We start from the raw sequence: 24,415 nt of genomic DNA on the forward strand, positions 1-24,415 counted from the left end.
TTTTGTAAATAAGTTCATTAGTACCATTTTTATAGATTCCACGTATAAGCGGTATCAAATGATATTTGTCTTTCTCTGACTTACTTCACTCAGTATGACAAACTCTAGGTCCATCCATGTTGCTGCAAATGGCATTATTTCATTCTTTTTTAAGGCCGAGTAATATTCCATTGTATATACGCATCACAGCTTCTTCATCCGTTCACCCATCGATGGACATTTAGAAGGTGATGTATATCGCTTGAGGAGGAACTAGGACTCTGTTTTATTGCTGAACTATTGTTTCTTGACTGCTTTTCCTTTGTTCCTGCATTCCCTTACTTCCCTTAAAATCACTAATTACTGAGACCTATTCAAGGGCAAGCATTATGACCAGGCTTAGATCACAAAATGGCTTAGGCCCAAAATGGCTTCTCTTATGTCAAGAAAGCCATGCCTGGTTCCTTTTCTCTGGGGCTTCCTACGCTGTCTGCTTACATTATGAGAAACTGCTCTCCATCTTAGAAGCGTTTACATGTTACAGGATGACAAAAACAGTGCATACTCAGCTTTATTTTGGAGTAGGAAAGGGCCCAAGGCATTGAAGCTGATAGCTGGCATTGGAATCCTAGCCTTGTGATTAAAAACTGTGTGTTTGAGGGCAAGCCGTGTCCTTCTCTGATGCTCTGTTTCCTCATCTATAGAATTAGGACAGTAATACCTCTCTCATGGGATATTCATGAAGATTAAATTCAATGAAATAACATGCTAAGCTCCAGACACACTGATAACACTCCATTAGTTAATATGCAACATCTCATTTTGCACAGCACTGAATGCAGATTTCTAAGCAGCAAGGTATTCTGATGACAAAGATGAAGTTAGCAAGGCTTTAGACTAGAGATTCACAGCCCTGGTTCCACAGTTAATTCACCAGGGGAGCTTTAAATATTCTTATGCACAGACCAGTTCAATCAGCCTCTCTAAGACACACAGGCATCAGTATTTTTCAATTCCCCAGATGATTCCAATGTGCAGCTAAGGTTGGGAACTCCTGCTTTAGATGAAGGTGTTTGTTTTTTCCAAAGTGTGGAAGATGAAGCTTGCTTACCTTGGGGATGGAAGTGGGAAGGATGAAGGGAAAAACAGGCTTCAGAAGTGTTCGGTGTAGTACAATCACACTCCAAAAAATGCAAATTCCTTGTTCAAATACATTCCTTTACGTGCAGGTGGTAAACGTGTAAAGGACCTGTCTTCGGTCACCATATTTTGTTGAATAAACTTCCCATGCTAAGGCCAAGAGTGGGTCTCAAGACCATATTTCTTTATATGGCTTCGCTGAAAGTAAGCAAAAGTGTGAGTAAGTACATTGCCCTCCCCAGCTCACCCATCCCCATACCTACGCTTAGAAATCTAGAATCTAGAACATGTTGTTTTCTTTTTCATTATAACTTTGAGACTGAAATAACTAATTAAAATTTCTCCTAAGCCAAATATACAAATTCTTATCTGATATTTCAGAAACCAGTTATCAAACGCAGCACAAGCACAACTTAGCTTTTCTTTCTCAAAAAAAAAAAAGACCCCAAATACTATTCCTACAGGAAGCATAAATTGTATTGCTAGAAATAATAGCAATCTCTTTAGCTATATCCCCTAGGACTCACTTCAGTATATTTTCCTAAGTGCTGTATGTTTAAAGCTCTGTTGCATACCTGCCTCTCAGACATGCTGAACTGAACATTCTAAATTCTGAGCACTTAGTGGTACAGGTTGGTTGAAAATGTACCCTTAGAAAAATGAAACCCTTTATCAGTCGCTATTGCTATGTGAGACACTGGGGAAGAAATTATTCACAGAACTGCTGGCCTCAATTTAGAATTTATTGTGTTGTTATATTTAATGTAGATTGATTATTGCTCAAAAATATTTACTGCCAATTGCCTAGATCCATAGGAGAAATATATTTCCCTGACTTTAGTCTCAGACATGTGACTTGCTTTGCCTATGGGATATTAGCAGATATGATACAAAGGCTTAAAATGTGCTTATACAGATGAGCTTTCCTCTTGTGCCTCTATATTTCATAAACATGAGAAGAGCTTGTGCCTAGAATGAACGAACACATACGGAGAAGACCTGAACCCAGCCTGCAACAAGGAACTGGGCCTGGCCAGACCCACAGCTTAAATCGGAATCACTCAGCCAAGCCCAGCCTAGATTAGCCAAATCGCACCCAACCCACAATTGTGTGGGTGAGTTTTAAGCCACTGTGTGTTTGGAATGGTTTGTTATACAGCAGTAGCTGACCGATATACACTGCAAGACATGGTATCGAATAAACAAGAACCAGTAGAGAAACTGGTTTGAAAACCCACTTCTTATGGCCAATTAAAAATAGTTTTTGAAGTGGGGTGCTATGGTGAAAGATTCATTTTATGTTACAAGATAATCATGCTATTGTAACCATCACTGAATATCTATTGTTGGTACGTGTAAGGAAAGGAAATAATGATTTTTCTGAATAACTATCTTAAATGGTACAAAATTTTATATCTTTGAAACTGAATGGAAAAGTTGTCTGCAGTTTCACTGCGGTATAAATATCAGTTTTGCTCTTGGTTGTAAAATAATCATTGTAGCTACCATTCACTGAGCACTTACTACATAGACCTTACAAATATTATCTCAAAATACTACATTTAGGTAGTTGCGATTATTTATTCCCATTTTAGAGATAAAAACATTGAGGCTTGGAATGTTTAAGTAATTTGCCCAAGCGTACCAAGCTAGGAAGCAGCAATGTTGGGATCTAGCCCAAATCTTTCTGATTCAAGAGCCTAACTTTTACTACTGCCTCTCATAGTTAAAAAGACAAATGTGTAAGAAGAATGATGCAATAAGAATAAGGTCATTAACGTGGGTCTATTCCAATGGAGGATAAGTCATAACATAAATCTCTATGACAAAATGTGGCTTTCTGGTTTCCCTCTTCTATCAACCATCTTGAGTTAATGTCTCAGATATAAATATTCAATGCAGTTGAACAAATATTTCTTTGGCCCTAATAAATACCAGGCTTTATGCTCACGCTTAGAATTACAGTTGAGTTTAGGACACAGTTCTTTCTTTATAGAGCTTTCAGTCTAGTAAATAATTGATGTTGAAAAAATCCTAACCAAAAATCCCAGTGTGAGCTCTATCATGTTCCAAACACAGGGTGAACAGATGTTCCAGCTAATGATTGCTGGGGTGGGAAGAGGGTGAGGGCTGGGGAGTTAGTTACATTTACTCACTGAGAATGCTCATTCCTTTCTGAAGGCAGCCAGCAGCCACAGAAGAAGACAAATTCTAAATTAAAGGGGGGATCAAGCTGTGCAAGATTGCTGACTCGAGTGAGAGCTGAAAGATAATGGCTGCACTAAATGCTGAGCTCCGGTCCACGATGGATGGACCAGAGGAGCATCACACCCAAGCCTGTTGACTCAGATGGGAGTGTTGGCCAACAAATAATAAATTAAGGAGGAAAAAAGAACTGTGGTTCTGTTGAGTATTATAGGACTCTCTCCTTTATAAAAGGATGAAAATTTTATTCAATTGAGATATATTGCTTAAGTGAAAAACAGTCGTAATACAATGTTATGGCGCTATTTTCTAAATGGGTCAAATTTTCTACTGCCCCAACATCAGAGATCACAACAGAACCAAACATAAGACTCTCTTCCACCAAAGAATTTGACATTTTCTAGCCCCTCTTTTTTTTATCTAGTCAAAAGGGGAGGCCTCATCTGAGCTGCCCCTTACTTCTTTGTACCTGTTAAAGAAAAGGAAAGAGGAGTTTGCTAAAGGCATTTCACAAGTGGGATATTAATGTCGAAAGGTATTTACCATGGAGAGAAAGCATCCAGTGTTCCATAATTTTTCTTCACCAATTCAGAATAAAGTGTTCCAATCCTAACTGCCTCATGTATATCATTATATAGTTATAATTCTGCACAGAAATATCAGGCATCTTTATCAAATACTGTATATCTTTTTGCAGGAAAAAGTCAAATGTGCACTCATTAGAATTAGTCATAATTCTAATTCCAAACATGACATCATCCCAGCAATGTCACTTGCTACTTTATATGTTACTTAACTGATCTGAATTTCAGCATTCTTACCTGTAAAATAGGAATAAGAAAACTACTGAAAGCATTGTTATAAGGGTCAGAATTAAGACACATACACACTTTGAGAGACACAGAGGAGAAAAACCAATAAATGGTAACTATTATTATTATTATTGACACTGCTCATACCTGAAATTCTGTTATTGCTTATATACATTTATTTTTGTCATATGCTTCAATAAGTTTCCTTCTAAATAAAAAAGTTAAAGGAAAATGATTCTAACCACATATCACCTTGTTGTAGATCACCCTTCTTTTGAATTTCAAAATGGTGCCACCCTTCCCTCCCCTGCTATGTATATAAGTACCTGGAGTTCACAATCTTAGTCCCTCCTACCTCAGCCTTCTTGGGGCCTTTCTGGAACCAAGGCACACTGTATCTGACTTGCTTAAATAGTGAATTTACTATCTACTTAAATTAGTACTAATGTCAAACTTTGATTGAGAGATAGATTTGGAGATGTCTCCTGCCAGTGACAGGACCCAAAGAAACCCGAGCAGACAGCCTTTCCCTTAGTGAGTGCAGATTTAGTTCCTCTCCCGAAGGTTCACAATTACTAGGAAGGGGATATGCATGAGCTCATGAACACCAAAGCCAACAACACCAACAGGTTCAAGCTGGCACTGGAGTCGGGGCATACTCCTTCCCTGAGCCAAGTCATCGCCATCCTCACATCTTAGCACAAACTAACTTCTTATTGGCTATTAGCTTAACCTAGAAAACCTCAGCCATAAAGAGGATCAGGGTAGTTAGAAAAATAATCTAGTAATATTTTCTCATGATGTTAAAAACATGCGTTTTTCATTCAAACTCCATTTGTCTTCTTTGGAAACCAGCAATTCCTTTCAGTCTTTCTACCTAAGAACGAGTCCAGTGAGTCAGGTTTTGGAGCCTGTTTTTTCCTCCCAGCCTCCATGTTCCTTTTTCTTTTGATAACAGTAGCCAGATCTCCTTTGGGGTCCATATGCAGTCTCAGTGGGGCCATCATACAAGATGCCATGATGCCAACAACTGACTCATCCATTCTCCTATGGATGTACTTCGAGTTTTTCCATTCTTTTGCTATTGTGAACAGAATGGCTCTGAATAATCTTTTTGAGCTTAAGTTAGTAAGTTTTGTTGCTTACGACCACACAATATTAACAGATTTATGTAGGAATACAGAAAGTTCTCAATTGTCATGCACCGTTATTTATAGATATAGGTCATTATTAGGTACAAATTATTTTAAAAGTTTAAGATTTAAGCGATTCCTAAGGGTACTCTCACACACCGTTCTGCTTTCACAGACAGAAGTTATTGCTCGTCTTAGTTCTGGTCATCTATCAGCTACCAATTGTGGACTTAATTCCTAAGGGCTTTAATCAACTGGCTTCTCTTTCCCTTCTAATGAAAACTGAATACATAGTTACCTTGCTAGTTGAAAAAAAAGCCAAGGGTGACACAAATTGCCAATAAATATTTGCAAAGATGCTCACACTCATTAGCAATCATGGAGATGCAAATCAGACCACAACGAAATACCATTTATACACTAGATTAGCATGAATTAAGACATCTTATAATATCAAAGATTGAAAGAGGTGGATCTGTGGGAACTTTTATTCATCTACATTCGTGAAAGGAAAGCAAACTGGTACAACTACTTTGGAAAAAACGTGGCAGTATGCTCTAAAGTACGTAAAGTTGAATATTTACCTACAATACAATCCAGGGTAATATGTAGGGAAACTTTTGCCCTTGTGTCCCAGGAGACATGAACAAAAATATTCATTGCAGTTCTGTTCACAGCAGCTAAACAAAACAAACAAAAGGACCCCGAGAAACAACTCAAATGCCTATCAACAGAAAAAGTGGATGAACAAACCGTAGTTTAGTCAGGTAATGAAAAATTATAGAGCAGGAAAAATAAATAGACTAAATTTTACAAACCACATGAGTGCATCTTAGAATACTGAGTAAAAACAGCAAGTCCCAACAAACTACACAAGGTGTATTATTTTTATAAAGCTCAAAAATCCAGCAAAGCCAAGCGACACACTATATGGATGTACCCACGTGTATGTGTATGTATATACACGTGTGAAAATAATTTTTAATAAAGCAAGCAATGTTCAGCACAAAGTTCACCATCAGGCTGGGAAAAGGCAGAGTTTTGTGATGTGGGAGAATTGCATAAGAAATTACAGTGATGTTTGTGGTCCTAAAATTGAGTGGTGAGTTCACAACTGTTCATTTTATTATTCTGCTTCATCACTCACATATATGTTACATATAGTCCTATATTGAAGGATAAAGAAAAACAAGCCAATAAGAAGTAATAGCTTCATCCAAGGACAGAAGAAGAGACTAGTGCACAAACTTCACAAGGAACACTGTAGATGACTGGGATATACTCTGAGTTTCCACTTACTCATAACTCAATAACCTCTCTTGCTGTGACCTTTCTCCTTTATTAAAATTTTTTTTAATTAATTTACTTATTTTTATCTATTTATCTTTGGCTGCGTTGGGTCTTTGTTGCTGCGCGTGGGCTTTCTCTAGTTGCGGCGAGCGGGGGCTACTCTTCGTTGCGGTGCGCAGGCTTCTCATTGCGGTGGCTTCTCTTGCTATGGAGCATGGGTTCTAGGCGCGTGGGCTTCAGTAGTTGTGGCACGTGGGCTCAGTAGTTGTGGCAAGCGGGCTCTAGAGTGCAGGCTCAGTAGTTGTGGCGCACAGGCTTAGTTGCTCTGCAGCATGTGGATCTTCCCGGACCAGAGCTCGAACCCGTGTTCCCTGCATTGGCAGGCGGATTCTTAACCACTGCACCTCCAGGGAAGTCCCCCATTTTTTTTTTTAGATCTGACTCTTTGTATGTCTTTCATGGACCACTTCTCACTGAACAGTCTGCAGCATTTTAACCACTTACTAGCCCTATAAACTGAGATAAGTAGAGTGAGAAGGTAACCGATCTCTTATGATTTTGCGAGTCGCACATGTTTAACGTGTGCATTTTCTTCATAACAGAAAAGGCCGTTTCTATCAGCACCATGAGGTTAATGTACTTCTTCCTTTCCAATCTCCCACCCCCCAGACACTAACCAACCCTTCTGGGAAAAAAGCTTTTATCTTATCAGAGACCCATGCTTTGGGGATAATGCAGCAATGTTTTATTATTGCTGCTAATACGCACATGTGGCTAGAGATAGAACAATAGGCAAGGAACATTGCTTTGTTCTATGAAAACATAAACCTACACAGGCCAGTTTAAGTGGCTTCTTTCCTTTGGCAGCTGCTTTCTAAAGGTCTGAAAGTGCCTGGGCCTAACTGGAGACTCTGAAAGACACTCTTGCCCATAAAGAGAAGAGAAAAGAAAGCTATCTCTACTTAAGGCCACTACAACTAAAACTGTCCAAGTACATGATTTGTCAGAGTATAGGAAGAGCCTTAGTCACTGTGAGTTTTAAAAGGCGACAAATTGTTATCAATGATAATGCCTGGGCTTAAAAATTAGTGCAGAAATGGATTAAGTGGCCTGGCATATACAAAAATGTGTTTTTCTGGCTAAATCTTTGTCTTAGCTCCTCCTCCACTCACATCTTCTGTACTTCTTTCAATAAAAACTTGGACTGGACCACTAATCCATATTTATATTATCCTGTTATGTTATGTTATGCTGAAAGCAACCCAATTTGCTAATAGCTTGTTACTCTCTAGCTGCATTTCCCCCAGGCCTAATACCATTCAATTCTTTCTGAGGGTTGCTTTCTCCAAGGGATGCTGACGGAGAGCTGGACTGGCTTTCACACATTCAATTTCTAAAGTATTCCTTCAAATGTCTTCTTCCTGGGGAATAACATATATAGGGAACAACGACAACAACAAAAGTGAACAGACAGAAAAAAGTGTGTATTGCATCCCAGAGGCATACTAATATAAAATCATTGACTAAAAGGCCAGGTCAAACATTCATATAAGTCTCTTTGGAAAATAATTGATTGTTTCTCCCACTATGGAGAATTCAAATCATTTTTTTAAAGCCATGCTAAACACACTGAATCACTCAGGAAGGGCCAGGTTACGACACAGTAACAAAAGACACCACAGATCCCAGTGGCTTAAGACACAAAGGTGTATTTCTTGCTCTACGTAGTGTGCACAGGTTGACTGAGAGCTCACGTCCATATCACCCCACTCTGGAACCCAGATGTGCAGAGCCCACACTATATGAAATGTTGCTGATTGAAGAAAAAAGGAAGTGATAGTGGTGATTCACATGTAGGCTCTTAAAGCTTACAACCAGAAGTGGTCCTCAAGACTTTTCTCTCATATTTCAGTGATCTGAACAAAGGCCATACTCAACATAAAGGAAGCAAAGTAATACTCTACCAATTATCTGGAGACAGCAAAAGACAAATGTTTAGTGAGTAACAGATACTGAAATAGATCTTAACGGTCCCCAGAAATGTAATCCTCCCAAGATGGAGAGTGGGCGTGATTCTTCAGACAGGTTATCTTTTAACGCTTACTAAAGCCTATGTTTACTGCTGATGAAAAAGTGGGGGGCAGATGGACAAACTCATTAACCCAGAAGCCAACTCTAGAGTTGATATTATGAATGGATGGTTATTAATTCCAGACCCCTGAATAAGATTCTCAAAACAATTTAATGGTATAAACCCAATGATACTGGTAATTTTAGAATTCTAGCTAGTAGACTTTTCATTTCTCATATGTAGACTAAAGTGAGCATTTCCAAAAGAATTTTATCTTCTGAATTATCATATATCAAAATATTTCAAGCTTTGGGTACACAACAAAATTATTAATTATTTTTAAGGGGTTAAGAAAAGAAAATGTTGGAACTTGGAACTTGAAAAGATGAATGTGAAAGCCAAAATGCTATAAATGTTCTCTATATGTCAGAAACACCTGAACTTTCCATTTTTACTAAATTACACCTAGTATAAGCACTTTTGGCCTTTTGCTTGCTTCCTTATACTAGGATATTCCAATCAAACCATTTCAATATAAACTAAATCTTGATCCAATACTATTATCTCAACCAGAAGCTCATTTTAAAGCAGTATAAACTTTAATGAGATATATGTACAATGGGTATGAGCAGCAATACACCTAAGCATCTCTTTCCCTAGAAAAGGAAGATATATTTAATATATTATTCTACCATCACCTTCACATTCCACTTGCCATGGAATTAGAGCCAATAGTTTAAGTGAGTTCTCAAGGAGTGTGAAGTTTCTGCCATGAAGCTTCTGCTTTCTCCCCTGCCTTCTTCTTTCTTTTACAAAATACTTGATTTTCCAGGAAAGAAGGGAGAGCACTAGGGCCCATGAAGTATCATTATAACCTCTACTTGGCATTGAAAGTAGGCAGCAGGAAAAGAAAAGAGGTAAACTCCAGACAGTGAATACTCCCTCCGGCTTTAATACTAAGCAAGTGCACTTGCTCAAGGGCAGGGATCAGCAAACTTTGTAAACAGCCAGATGGTTAATTTATTTGTCTCTACAGGCCATGAGGCCTTTGTTGCAACTATTCAATTCTGCCATTGCAGCATGAAAACAGCCATAAACAATATGTAAACAAATGAGCATGGTTCTGTTTCAATAAAACATTGTTTATAAAAACTGGAGACCGGCCATATTTGACCCATGGACTATAGTTTGCTGATCCCTGCTCTCAGGAAGAAATACAGCCTAGTGCTTGAATCTTAGATGTGGCCATCAAGTCTGCCTGGCTTCTCATGTTCTTTTATGCCCACACTTCTACCTTTTCTTTTTTCTTTTCAATCAAATCTCTACCTTGTTTCTCCCTTCAAATAGTTCTTTCTTTTCAGAACTAAGATTACTATTGATGTAGGTAAAATACCAGGGAAAAAAAGTTTTCCTTCTTACTGTCTAGAAGTTGATGCATATTTACCTGTAAATCCCATTATTAGCTAGTAATGTGTGGGTGTGGAATGCTCTATACTAGCTCTTAAGGGCACTAAAAAAGGAAGCAGCAATCAGCATTTGCCTCAAGCAGGTAATACTGTTATTGGAAGTGTCACGAGAAGATGTAACTTTGCATTTCTGTGACAGGAACATGAATATGTGTATAAGAACAGGTGACAAAAGACAGATGACAAAAAGGTGTCTGAGTTAGAGAAGCACACCCACGATGCTTAGAACTCAGAGCAGTAGGAAAGTCCAAAGGCTGTAAGGTCACTGGAGAGCCTGGGGAGAAGATTCATATGGAGAAGGAAGCACAGACATCTGAAAGAGAAGAGGACGTGGCCCCTTCCTGCTGCTGAATTATTTTCCAATTAGTTTGATTTCCTTTTGATAATAGGCAAAGGTCAACTTAGATTTCTCTCCATCCACTGTCTCCCATCCTCCCACTCTACTCCCCCTCTCAACTCCAAAGACAAAAAATCCTGATGTGGATCCAGACTACTGTGTCCTACCACCAAGCAGAGGGTGGGAGTGAGGGTAGGGATGGGGTGAAGAGACTCCCAGTGTGACTGGGGAGAATGTTTACATTTCATAGGGGCCTGTGGTACATTCTCTTGAAAATCCCACATCTGGCTACTTCTCTTTGGGCCTCTCTGTCTTTCCCCCATGAGGCTAATGTGATGTAAAGGGCATAGAATTTCTTCCACATTCAAGGAGGCATCTCTAACCTCTGTTCAGATTAGGATCCAGGAAAAGAGAGGTACTGGTCAGGACACAGTCTGCCTTACTCGACGCCAAAGGAGCATCTAGCACACCAAGACTAAACGTTCCAGGCAGGGTTTGGTTTGAGTCAAAGGCTTCTATATCTGCTCTGGACTGTTTATGCCCCCACGCCCCCCCACCCAAATTCATATGCTGAAGCCTGATCCCCAAAGTGATGTCACTTGGAGGTGGGCCTTTTGGGAGGTGATTAGTGCCCTTAAAAAGAGACCTCATAGAGTTCTCTCACTCTCTTTCTGCCATGTGAGAACACAAGGAGACGATGGCTGTCTCTGAAACAGGAAAAAGCCCCTCATCAGACACTGAATTTGCCAGCACCTTGATCTTGGACTTCCCAGTCTTCAGAATAAATATTTGTTGGTTAAGCCCCCCAGTCTATGGCATTTTTGTTATAGCAGCCCAAAAGGACTAAGACAATATCGAAATGCTGAGTTTTGCCTAGAATCTTCCCCAAAACATCTCCCTTGAGCAGGAGTTTCTACCCTTTCTCTCAGAGACAGTGCAAACATTAAAGATCCCTGTTTCAAACAGATGTGTTTATACCCAAGGAAGAAAACCTCAGCATGTTTGCTTAATCAGGTTAATGACATGGCAGTGCAGTTAGGACCCTGAACTGATCAGGAGAACTCTCAGCCACACCATCTTCCAGCTACGTGACCTTGGAGTAAGTCATGAACTTTCCTAAGTTTCTGATTCCTCATCTCCAAAATGAGCATTATTACTTGCTCTACCCATTTTACAGGACTGTTATTAGGATTAACTAAGATAATGGTTGTATGAGTTGTTCTGTAAATGGTAAAGCTGTTTACAATATTACAAGGTCATAATTACTATAATGATTGACATTACAGATTTTAACCAAACTAGATGAAAACATTTTTGTTTCAAGAACTAAGCAGAATAGCTCTAAGCCAGTATTAATGCTCCTAATAGATTAGGATAGCATTTATCAAAACAAGGCTTTGCAGACGACTACTCTGTAAGATTTTCATAGTGATGCCATTAAAAAGGTCTTCCAAGGGAGTCGGGAAATATGGCAATGGTGGCAGAATAACTGTTAAACCTTCCAGAATCCCTGCATAAAAATTGGCAGACCAATTAGATAGCAAAAGCAAAAACTCACAGACAATATTTAGAATAAAACTAGGTAGGGCTTCCCTGGTGGCGCAGTGGTTGGGAGTCTGCCTGCCGATGCAGGGGACACGGGTTCGGGCCCCAGTCCAGGAAGATCCCACATGCTGCGGAGCGGCTAGGCCCATGAGCCATGGCCGCTGAGCCTGAGCGTCCAGAGCCTGTGCTCAGCAACGGGAGAGGCCACAACAGTGAGAGGCCCGCGTACTGCAAAAAAAAAAAAAAAAAAGAATAAAACTAGGTAATAAATATTCCCACAAATCTCATATAGAGTCCCACACTGAAGAGAAAGTACTAGGAATGGAATGAAATTTGAACTTGTTAGGGATGACAGAGATGAAGAAAAGAATGTCCAGATAAAAGTGGAGAGGGAACCAGAGTCAGGAATCTTTGAAAACAAGCCACCATATTTTTTTAACACTCCACAAAAGCAACAAAAGAGGGAGATCTGTGAAGCTAGAAAATCTATCTGAATCAAGCCTCTTTATAAAAGTTCAAGAAAACTAATTTCACATTAACAAGATCCACAGAAAAGTACTCTATACAAAGTTAGCATAGGAGAAAAAGAGAATGAGAAGAATATTATTGCTGCAGAAATAAAATCATACCAGAAAGGCATATTCAAAAAATATTCAGAACTGTAGCATCCTATTCCAAAATGAGCTAAAAGACATTAAGGAAATGATACAAGACATGAAAGAAGACATAAACCAAAGTAAAAACTCAGAAATAAGGTGATAGAACTCAAGAAAAAATTAGAATTTTTTTAAATCATGAAAACTAAATTATATTTAAGATGGCTGATTCCAGGGATGGGGCAGGAAATATAACCCATGAGATCAGAAATTCTTGATATACCAGAAAGCAAAAAGGCTCTCAAAAATTTGTAGACTCATGTTATAAGGACTCAGGACACAATTGGAAGAGGCTGTCATGGCTGAAGATGCAAAAAGTTGAAGTTCAATATTATTAAAATTGAGATGAATTGAAATCTATCAAATATGTTTTTATGCATGAGTTCATAGAGATATTTATTTACCCAATAAGAACATTTCAAGTTACAAGATTGGGGGAAAGCTGAATTAAATAGATTTCTTTTCTGTGAGACCTCTCCGAGCTAATAATATGTGTTGTAAAACTTTAAAAGAGAAGATGAACCAAGTAACATCAAGTCTAAGACTCACTTTTGTTTTTTATACTTTAATATCTGTGAAATTGGGCTGCATCTTCCAATCAATGGCATGACATAATTTAATTTGTACTGCTTTTTCTTCCTTAGTAGTACCTAAAATAATGGTGCATCTTACGATCAAAGGTTTCTGAGAGTCTGTGAAATACATGCTTCCTTTCCATTCATTCTGCCACCAAGATTTTTTCCATAGCACACATATATGAACAGTTCTCAAAACTATGTTTTGAAGAACACCAGCTCAGGAAATGTTGTATTTGAATAAATCACATGTTTGCCTTCAAAATCTCCCAGAACTCCTCTAACATACAGACACTTTATTTCTCCACCTGAAAAACACACTTTCTTTTTTGGTTGTTTATCTCTGACAGCTCTTCCTACATCTCCCACCCCATTGTGGGCAGTGACCACATCCTATGTATCTTTCATAATTCAACCCAAGCCTAAGCAGCCTTTTAAAAGTGGTCAATTTTGGTTTTGGTTTTTGTTTTTGTGGGGGGTTTTTTGTTTGTCTTTTTTTGTGGGGGGAGAGCAGTTTCTTTTTTTTTTTTTTTTTTTTTTGGCCATGCTACATGGCTTGCAGAATCTTAGTTCCCTGACCAGGGATTGAACACGGGCCATGGCAGTGAAAGCGCCGAGCCCTAACCACTGGACTGCCAGAAGTGCTCAATTTTGAATGGCTGATTTGTATAATTCATTTGCTGTTGAGATTTCCCTTAGAAAGGATGCACTGAAAATATAGGCTTTATCTTCCTTCTTTTAAAATTTTCTGTTGATATTATGCTACTCTAGGGTCTAAGAGGTCTGGACTCATGAATTCTTGAATGGTACCTGGGTCATTTGATCTAAAATATGTCTCCTATCACAATGCCACCTTGACAATGCTGGAGAAAGCCCATCCCTATGGAGAGGCTACTAAGTTCAGATTTTGTGGATTCATAACAAAAGAAAAAGAAAGACATTTTCAACGAGAGACCCAACAGAGACAAAAGTAGAGTAATAAAAACCGAAACAGTAGCTTCTGACACCCTGCGCATACTCCTGAAGACATAACAAATAGAACACCGAGGAAGCTGACCTCCACCACCTCCTCACATGCTCACCACGCTCATTAGCCTCTGGCGGTGGCATAGGCACGGGTGCCAGCAGCAGGGCCACAGTGGAAACAAATGAAGCTTTTTCTTTCAGAAAGTCACATCTAGAAAGTCAGTGAAGAAGAAGGGTTTTTTCCAAACCACAAGACTGAGTCAGACAACCTGTACCCAGCATAAAGTATGGCCTCCTGCCACCAGTTTCTGCTCCAGGCACTGGATTAAGAAGGAAACTATCTTAATTCTAGGCCAGCTCTGAAGGAAGCAAGGATGATAAAATAATAGATGATAGATGATAGACAGATAGATGGATAGATGATTGATAGATAGATAGATAATCCTTATACCTATATGGATATATAATAGACATATCTTTCTGGCTTTTCTGCCCCATCAAGCAATTCTACTCCTATTCCTTGGGGCAGGTACAACCAACTCTAGGGGAAAGTGTTCTGTTTGCCCCTCTTTCTCCCCTTCCCTTTCCCTCCTCTCGTCTGCCCTCTATGATTCTCTCTAAACTAAAAGACGAGAGGAAGAAATGATATTAAGGGTTTGAAAGAAATGGCTAGAGCTGGTGAAAAAACAATTACTTCAGTTCTTTTTCCTACTTTAGTGCCCGTTCCAAGAAAAACCTGAAAATTAAATGTTGGGGGAAATGAAAATATCAAGTGAAGAAAGTGTGAAACAGGGAAAAGATACCAAGTTTGAGTTCCAATTCCAATTTTCCATCAGAACTTAGAAGTAGGTTGATATTAAAAAATACTAATAATAAAATAAAAGCCTAAGTATGCCCTGAGCAACACAATATCCCATTTTGTCATGAGCACACAGCTTCTCTCATGTAGCCTCATAGCACTCATCAGAAAGCATCTTGGGAGCACTAAGCTTAGGGTCGCTTTACAGGCTCATGGGTGTTGGCCCTGCAGATGCAGGACAGTGTGGTGGCCTAAGGGTGCACAGCAGCAGCGAGGTGTCCGCGCACAGACAGGCCTGGAAGCCAGCCCAGGGTCACTGGAGTGGGCAATTCCATACTCCCAAGTCCACAGATCATGGTCTCGAAGAAAGGACACAGGATCTATGGGGCATATCCACTTGGCCCTACAGATCTTTGCCCCATGGGCAAGACATAAGAGAAGACAGTCAGAGTGAAGCCCGGTGCCCAGGGCAGAAGCTGTCCTGCCCTGATTTAAGGAGAACAATTCAACTCTAATCTCTAACCTCCTAAACACATATTCTCTAGAAAGTCTCCTGGGCATCACAAAAAAAAGTGAATCCTCTCTTTCTCTCTTTTTCTTCCCATCCCCCTTTGAGATGAACACCACTGTACAGTGATAGTGATAGTTTAGGGAATAGGGATGAATATGCCTACCAGGGCTTGCGTGTAGTTTCCTGAATGTAGGAACAATGCCTTGTACCTTTTTATAGTCTTCACATTACCTATTACAGTCCCAAGCACATTAACAGGCATAAAAATGCATGTCAATAAATACTGATTTTAGAACTCTGTTCCAAAACTGTCTAGTCTATTTTTGCCCATAATATGTAAAAAGTGTACCATGTACATGTATATATAGAGACTACAGATAATTTTCATCCCAATTGCACTAGTTGGTTACTAGGCTTACTCTTACTTCCTGGAATCACCTCCCTGCTAGACCCATGCCCAATACACCGTGTGACTCTTGTTGTCTATTTTTTCTCATTGAGGTTCACAGAGTGATCTGGTCCTTTACGAGCATTTGAAATGGAACGATTTCAGTAGTGCAACAGTACCAAATACATGAGTTTATGTACCAGTAAGAGGAGCTTACAGTTTCTATATCTTCTGGTTTCACAACATAGTATACCAGTTTCAATGAGTAATTTTGGGGTTTTACCAAATTGGTTTTTTTTTTTTTTTTTTTTTTTTTGCGGTACGTGGGCCTCTCACTGTTGTGGCCTCTCCCGTTGCGGAGCACAGGCTCCGGACGCACAGGCTCAGCGGCCATGGCTCACAGGCCCAGCTGCTCCGCGGCATGTGGGATCCTCCCGGACCGGGGCACAAACTCATGTCCCCTGCATCAGCAGGTGGACTCTCAACCACTGCGCCAGCAGGGAAGCCCACCAAATTGGTCTTTTATTTAAAGCTTCTTTATATCTAAAACTCTAGAGAACTGTTTTGTGGGACCTGAAATGTGCCAGAAAACTCAACCATATAAATTAAAAAAACAAAACAAAACAAAACAAAAAATACCATCATGCTGATAGAAAAAGCACATATTTCTAGGTTGAATATTTGACTAGAAAGCAGAAATAAGGTAAAATTGTTCAAGGTAAATTTCTGCATGTTGGACATCAGCAAGCCAATTCCCCATCACCAACGTTTATGCGGGTTTTTTGGTTTGTTTGTTTTTTCTAATAGGTACAGAATCTCAAGGCACTGAGGCAATTTTCCCTTCATAAAGTAGAGTTAGCTTTCCATCCTCCTCCTCCATCCCTGCATTAGCCATCTACCCAGCGGCTACACACAAGAACCATTTATATTTACATTAAAAATGATTTGGCCTATGTATACTGCATTGTTTGACAGGAAAGATGGATGTTCACTGATAATTAAGTTTCAGCCTAAATGACATCATTCTGGAAGATAAGAGTCCCCTTATTCCCTCTCTGCTGGTTTTCTCATAGGATACTGGGGTGGGGTGGGGGGGTGCAGACTTTGATGATTTTTCTAGGCCTTCTGATGAGAAGACAGTTCTGCAGCAACTCAGTTACCTCTGAACAACTGAAGGAAATTTTTTCTATCTAATTCATCAGCTATCTCTTTGCTTTTGCACAAAGAGGACAAGGTGTAGAGCCTTGCCATTCCAACTAAACTTCCAGGTAATCCCTTGCAACATAGGCATTACCTGGAAGTTTACTAGAAATGGAGGATTTTATGTGGAATCAAAATCTGTATTTTAAAAAAAGACCCTCAGATGATTTTTCTACATGTGACAGTTTGAGAAATGCTGGCATAAGAGATATACATATGTACAATGGGCAGCTTTGTGAATAAGATGCATTGTTTAGGTTTTTTTCCCTGTTTTATACATCAGGCTTTGAGGGCTAGATTTTCAGGCTTTCATATATTCCTTTCCCTTACTGTAATAGGAGAACTATAAAATTGTTTTTTGCCTTATGTAATTCTCACATTACTCTGTGTGGATAACCTAATCTTCCCAACCAAGTTATAAGGCAGCAACAATTTGGTAACCATTTCACCAAAATAAATTATTCCTCGTTTATTGTATAGTGAATACATTTAAGATATTATACCAGATATTAGGAGATGGTGTTACAGAGAAGGCATCATCCCTGCCAACAATAATTATTTCTTTGTTTTTTACTTATTTGTTTTTTTGTCCTTCACCATCACTGGACTGTGAACTCCAACAAGGCAGGGATCCTGTTGTTCCCTGTTATTCCTGCAACTCCTTCCACAATGCCTAGCACATACTATATGCTCAATAAATACGTGTTCAATAGATGGATGACTTTACAATATGGTAGAAAAAATAGGATTCACATACAAATATCTAAAAGCCTGGCATAAAGAATAAGTGCCATACAACCACATTGTTCAGACTTTCCTCTACTTCTGTAAAGCTGATCTGCCTAAAAAAGAGCTGAACCAATTCTTCACAAACTCTTCCAAATAACAGAAGAGGAGGGAACACATCATACCTCATTCTATGAAGCCAGTGTTCTTCTGATACCAAAAGCAGGCAAGGACACCCCAAGAAATGAAAACTAAAGACCAATATACCTTATAAATATATACTCAAAATCCACAATATAGTGCAAGGAAACCAAAGCCATCAACATGTAAAAAAGATTATATGGCATGACGAAATGGGATTTATTCCAAGAATACAAGATTGGTTCAATGTATGAAAACCAATCAATGTAATGTGCCATAATACTAAATAAAGAACAAAAACCACATGATCAACTCAATTAATGTAGGAAAAAGCACTGACAAAATCCAACATCCTTTTGTGATAAAAACATTCAACAAACTAAGAATAGAAGGGAACTTCCTCAACCTGATAAAGGGCATCTGCAAAAAACCTATAGCTAATATCATACTTAAATGTAAAAGACAGAAATATTTCCACCTAAGATCAGGAACAAGACAAGAACGTCCAACCTCACCACTCTTATTTATCATTGTAGTGGAGATTCAAGCCAGGGCAATTAGGTGAAAATGGAAGGGAAAGGACGGGGAGGGGAGGAGAGGGGAGGGGAGGGGAGGGGAGGGGAGAGGAGAGGAGAGGAAAGGAAAGCAAGATATAAGAAACATCCAGATTGAAAAGAAAGAAAACTGAATTTACAAATAACATGATCTTATTTATTGAAAATCCTAAGGAATCCACTAAACAACTATTAGAACCAATAAACAAGTTCAGCAAGATTGCATGATGCAAGTTCAATCTATAAAAATAAACTGTGCTTCTATACACTGTTGATGAACAATCTGAAAATGGAATTAAGAAAACTATTCCATTTAAAATAACATCAAAAAATAACATACTTAGGGATAAATTTAACAAGAAAAATGCAACACTTACACTGAAAACTACAAACATGATGAAAGAAATTAAAGACCTAAATAAATGGAAAGATCCTGTGTTCATGAATTGGAAGACCTAATATTGTTAAGATGACAATGCTCTCCAAATTCATCTAGAGATTCCAACAATCCTTATCAAATCTCAGCTACCTTTTGTTTTTTTTTACAGAAACTGACAAGCTGAACAAAAAATTCATATAGAAATGCAAGGGAACTAAAATAACTAAAACAATTCTTAAAAAGAAGGACAGGGCTTCCCTGGTGGCACAGTGGTTAAGAATCCGCCTGCCAAGGGGCTTCCCTGGTGGCACAGGGGTTGAGAGTCAGCCTGCCGATGCAGGAGACATGGGTTTGTGCCCCGGTCCGGGAAGATCCCACATGCCGCGGAGCGGCTGGGCCCGTGAGCCATGGCTGCTGAGCCTGCGTGTCCGGAGCCTGTGCTCCGCAACTGGAGAGGCCACAACAGTGAGAGGCCCGCGTACCGCAAAAAAAAAAAAAAAAGAATCCGCCTGCCAATGCAGGGGAAACGGGTTTGATCCCTGGTCCGGGAAGATCCCACATGCTGCAGAGCAACAAAGCCCATGCACCACAACTACTGAGCCTGTGCTCTAGAGCCCGTGAGCCACAACTACTGAGCCTGCAAGCCACAACCACTGAAGCCCATGTGCCACAACTACTGAAGCCCGTGCGCCTAGAGCCCATGTTCCACAAGAGAAGCCACTGCAATGAGAAGCCTGCACACTGCAAGAAAGAGTAGACCCCGCTCACAGCAACTAGGGAAAGCCCGCATGCAGCAACGAAGACCCAACATAGCCAAAAATAAATTAATTAATTAATTTTTTTAAAAAAAGGACGAAGTTGAATTTCTTCCCAATTTTAAAGCTTCCTATAATGCTATAATAATCAAAATTATGTGGTAGTGGAATAAGTTTAGACATCTAGATCAATGGAATAGAATTGGATGGCTAGAAATAAACCTATACATTTATGGTCAGCTGATTGTTGCCAAGACAATTTAATGGGGGGAAAATAGCCTTTTCAACAAATGACTCTGGGAGAACTGGATATCTATTTGCAAAAGAATGAAGCTGGACCCCTACATCACACCATAACACCAAAACAGATCAAAAACCTAAATATAAGATCTAAAACTATATAACTTAGAAGAAAATACAGGTGTAAGTCTTTATGACCCTGAATTATGCAATAGTCTCCTAGACATGACACCAAAAACACAAGGCACATGACACAAAAATAACAGATAAACTAGACTTCATACTTTAAAACTTGTGTGCATCAAAGGACACTATCAAGAAAATGAAAAAAAAAGGGAAAATATTTGCAAATCGTATATCTGATAAAAGACTAGTATCCATAATATATAAAAAACATTTACAACTCAATGATAAAAATACAAATAACACAGTGAAGAAAAATGGGCAAAGGATTTGAATAGACAATTTTCCAAAGATGATATGCAAATGGCCGATAAGCACATAAGAAGATGTTCAACATCACCAGGCATCAGCCAAATGCAAATCAAAATTACAATGAGATAACACTCCTCACTTACTAGGATAGCTATAATCAAAACAAACAAACAAAAAACAGAAAATAACGAGTGTTAACAAGGATGTAGAGACTTGGCGCCCTCACACATGGCTGGTGGGAATGTAAAATGCTACTGCCACCTTGGAAAAACAGCTTGTCAGTACTGCCAAAAGTTAAGCATAGTGTTATAATATGACCCAGCAATTCCACTCCCAGCCATACACTCAAGGGAATTAAAAACATGTCCACACAAAGCTTATACATGGATATTCATAGAAGCATTTTTTTTATCATAGCCAAAAAGTGGAAATAACCTAAATACCCCTCAACTGAAGAATGATTAAAGAAAATATTGTATATACATACAGTGGAGTATAATTTAACCATAAAAATGGATGAAATACTGATCCATGCCACAACATAGACGAACCTTGAAAACTTTGTGCTAAGCGAAAGAAGCCAAACACAAAAGACCACATATTGTATGATTCCATTTACATGAAATGTCCAGAATAAACAACTCATAGAGACAGAAGGTAGATTAGTGGTTTCCAGGGACCTGGTAGAGGAGGGAATGGGTGCAGCTGCTAATGGTTACAGAGTTCTTTGGGGGGTGATGAGAATATTCTGGAATTTTAGAGTGATAATGCTTGCACAACTTTGTGAATATGCAAAAACCCACTAAATTGTACACTTTAAAAGGGTGAATTTTAAAGAATATATATATCTATAACTGGGTCACTTTGCTGTACAGCAGAAATTGATACAACATTGTGAATTAACTATACTTTGATAAAAAATTTTTTAAAAAAATAAATAAGAGGGTGAATTTTGTGGTATATGAATTGTATCTCTATTTAAATAAACCTTGTATGGAAAAAGATGAACAACTTCCCCTTCTCTCCTACATTATAAAAAAATGGCATCTCTCTCATCCATTCTATTCTTTTATGGTGCATTTCCTGGGATTCACTGCCAAAAAAGAAGGATTCAAAATGCTGGTGTCTCGATAAAGTGAATGACCATAACTGGTCCTTTTGTAAGAAAGTTGGTTTCCAATTTTTTGCTATCATTGAAAATTTCAGGAAGAACTAATCAAGTTGTCAGATGGTACATCAATAAAAATGACTTTTGGTGATAAATTACAATACAATTTTTAACATAACAGGATGATTTCAAGAAATTGAATAACACTATTACAAAATTCCTTCTATTTGCACCTACTTATTTATGTGAACAAATTTTCTCAGAACTTACATTTATGACAATGAAAAGTAGGAATAAAATTGGTGTTGAAATCTTCCTCATTCTAGTAATAATATTCTTCCAAAATACATGAACTAACTGTAAAAAAGCTCTATCCATTTCATTAAGAGACGTGTTTCCAATAAATTTTACTCTTTACGTTTAATAATATTTCAAACTTTGAAATACATTTTAATTGTTTTTGATCAATTGAGTGCAATAGGTATTTGTAATGTTAACTCAAACCAGAATAAATACTTTAATGCTTCAAACCCAAAGGTTATAGGAAATTTTAAAAATAATAATGAAACTTTAATGTATATGTTTATTTTTGTGACGAAGAATTATGAGTGAATAATCAATAAAAGGCTTTAAATCATAAAGCAGTAACAACAGAAAATTCCAACTGTTAAAGAAGAGCTTATTTGTGTATTTTAAAATAAAATCTAGATTTTATTATATGTATAGACATAGAGTAAAAATTTATTTTAAAAAACTTTTTATTATAAAAATATTCCAAACATAAATAGCCTTAGCCTGAGAAAAGGGTTGGGCTAAGACAGTGTATGTTTAGAAATTATCATAAGGACTCCATGCTGATAGTTTCTTTTAGGAAGTAATCCTAAGGAACAGGACAGAGAGAACAAAAATAGGGTAACAGGGAAGGAGGAAAGACCCATCCAAGGGTATATTATCGAGTTGATCACACTGGAGGTTCCACTCGACGACTCAGAGCAGCCAGGTAAGCTGTACTTCAGAATTGTCCAGAGCTTCTGCCCTTCACTTGTAAAGGATTGTCCCATGGAGTGTTAACTTCCCCACATTTTCAAATTTGTTCATGCCTCAGGATGACACCAGAGGTTCCTGCAGAAGTTCCACATGACAGGAAAGATTCATGGTGCAACTGAGGCCAGGTACTGCTCCAGGGGTTGCTACTACAGTGTCAAGGGTGGATCCAAAGCGTGTATGGTAGGCATAGGAGATGCCCACCGTATAAACTAAAGGAAACAGAATGCTATAATGAACACCAATACATCCAGCATCCAGCGTTGACAATTATCTTGCTTTATCTGTACCACTAACCATATCCTTACCTCCCATTTTTTAAATTTTTTAAAATGTTTTAATTGAATGAAAGATTCTTTTAAGTTCTATAGTGCTTTACAATTTTCAAAAGTTTCACACACATGATTTTATATAATCCTATAATAACCCCTTTATAATCCCCTACCCCTATATTTCCCCTCCCCCATCTTCTCTCCACACTGGTAACCACTAGTTTGTTCTCTATATCTGTGAGTCTGCTTCTTTTTTGTTTTATTCACTAGTTTGTCATATTATTTTTTTATAAATTTATTTATTTTTGGCTGCATTGGGTCTTGGTTGCTATATGGGCTTTCTCTAGCTGTGGCGAGCAGGGGCTACTCTTATTTGCGGTGCGCCAGCTCATTGCAGTGCACAAGCTCTAGGTGCACGGTCTTCAGTAGTTGTGGCACACAGGCACAGTAGTTGTGGCTCACGGACTCTAGAGCACAGGCTCAGTAGCTGTGGTGCACGGGCTTTGTTGCTCCATGGCATGTGGGATCTTCCCGGACCAGGGCTCAAACCCGGGTCCCCTGCATTGGCAGACGGATTCTTAACCACTGCAACACCAGGGAAGCCCTGTCATATTTTTTAGATTACACGTATAAGTGATATCATACAGTCGTTGTCTTTCTCTGTCTGACTTATTTCACTTAGCATCATGCCCTCCCAGTCTATCCCTGTTTCTGCAAATGGCAAAATTTCATTCCTTTTTATGGCTGAGTAGTATTCCTTTTTGTGTATATATATATATATATATATATATATATATATATACACCACATCTTTATTCATTCATCTTAACTCCCATTGAATTTTGAAGTGAACCCCAGAGATGTCATAACATCTACACATATTTCAGTAGGGAATCTCTAAAAGATAAGGACTCTTTTTAACATAACACCAATCATGGCAACCTTAGAAGATTTTATTTTTTCTGACCTCTCAAAAGAAATATATTATTTTATTTATAATCATCTTTCGATTATATCCTCCTCTGGAATTTTTGAGATTAACAATCCAATCTAATCAAAGACTGGTGCCTTAAAATCTAATCTATATTTACTTATGACCTTAGTTTGACTGGACCTACTGGTTCCAGGGGGAGAAAAAGACAAAAAGCAAAAGACACGAAAGCTCACAACAACAACAAAACAAAAATACCAAAACAAACAAAAAAACCTCACCGCTTAACCAGACACTTGAAAAGGAAGAGATAGAGGAAAAAAAATCATTGGTCACATTCCCATTTTTTGCTATCAAACAGCTATTACATGTTTCCCATAGTTATTTTTAACTAAGTCCCAAAATTTAAAAATTGTGATCCAAGTACTAGGATTTCACATTTTAGATAATAGCACATTTTATTTGTTAGCTACTTGGAGTGACTCTTAACCTTCCAGCTCAAAATCTATGGAACATCTCTGTATATATGTACTCAAAAAATATAATAAAAGTAATCTTTTAATGAATCATGATGACTTCCGGGATTATCTGGTGCCTTTGTTGACATATGTCTGACTTTTGCTTTCTGTACCAGGCCTCAAGCTTCCCTCTGGAGGTACATCCAACTACCTATTAGAGATGAGAGCACGTGTTTAATCCAAGTTTAGAACCCACTAATGCTCCGTAGGTATAGGGTTACAAACCAACTTGAATCTTT

The sequence above is a fragment of the Delphinapterus leucas genome, chromosome 13 (genome assembly GCF_059928025.1).
Source record: "Delphinapterus leucas isolate spDelLeu-1000000601 "Yukka" chromosome 13, BTC_Dleu_Yukka2, whole genome shotgun sequence".
Lineage (NCBI taxonomy): Eukaryota > Metazoa > Chordata > Mammalia > Artiodactyla > Monodontidae > Delphinapterus > Delphinapterus leucas.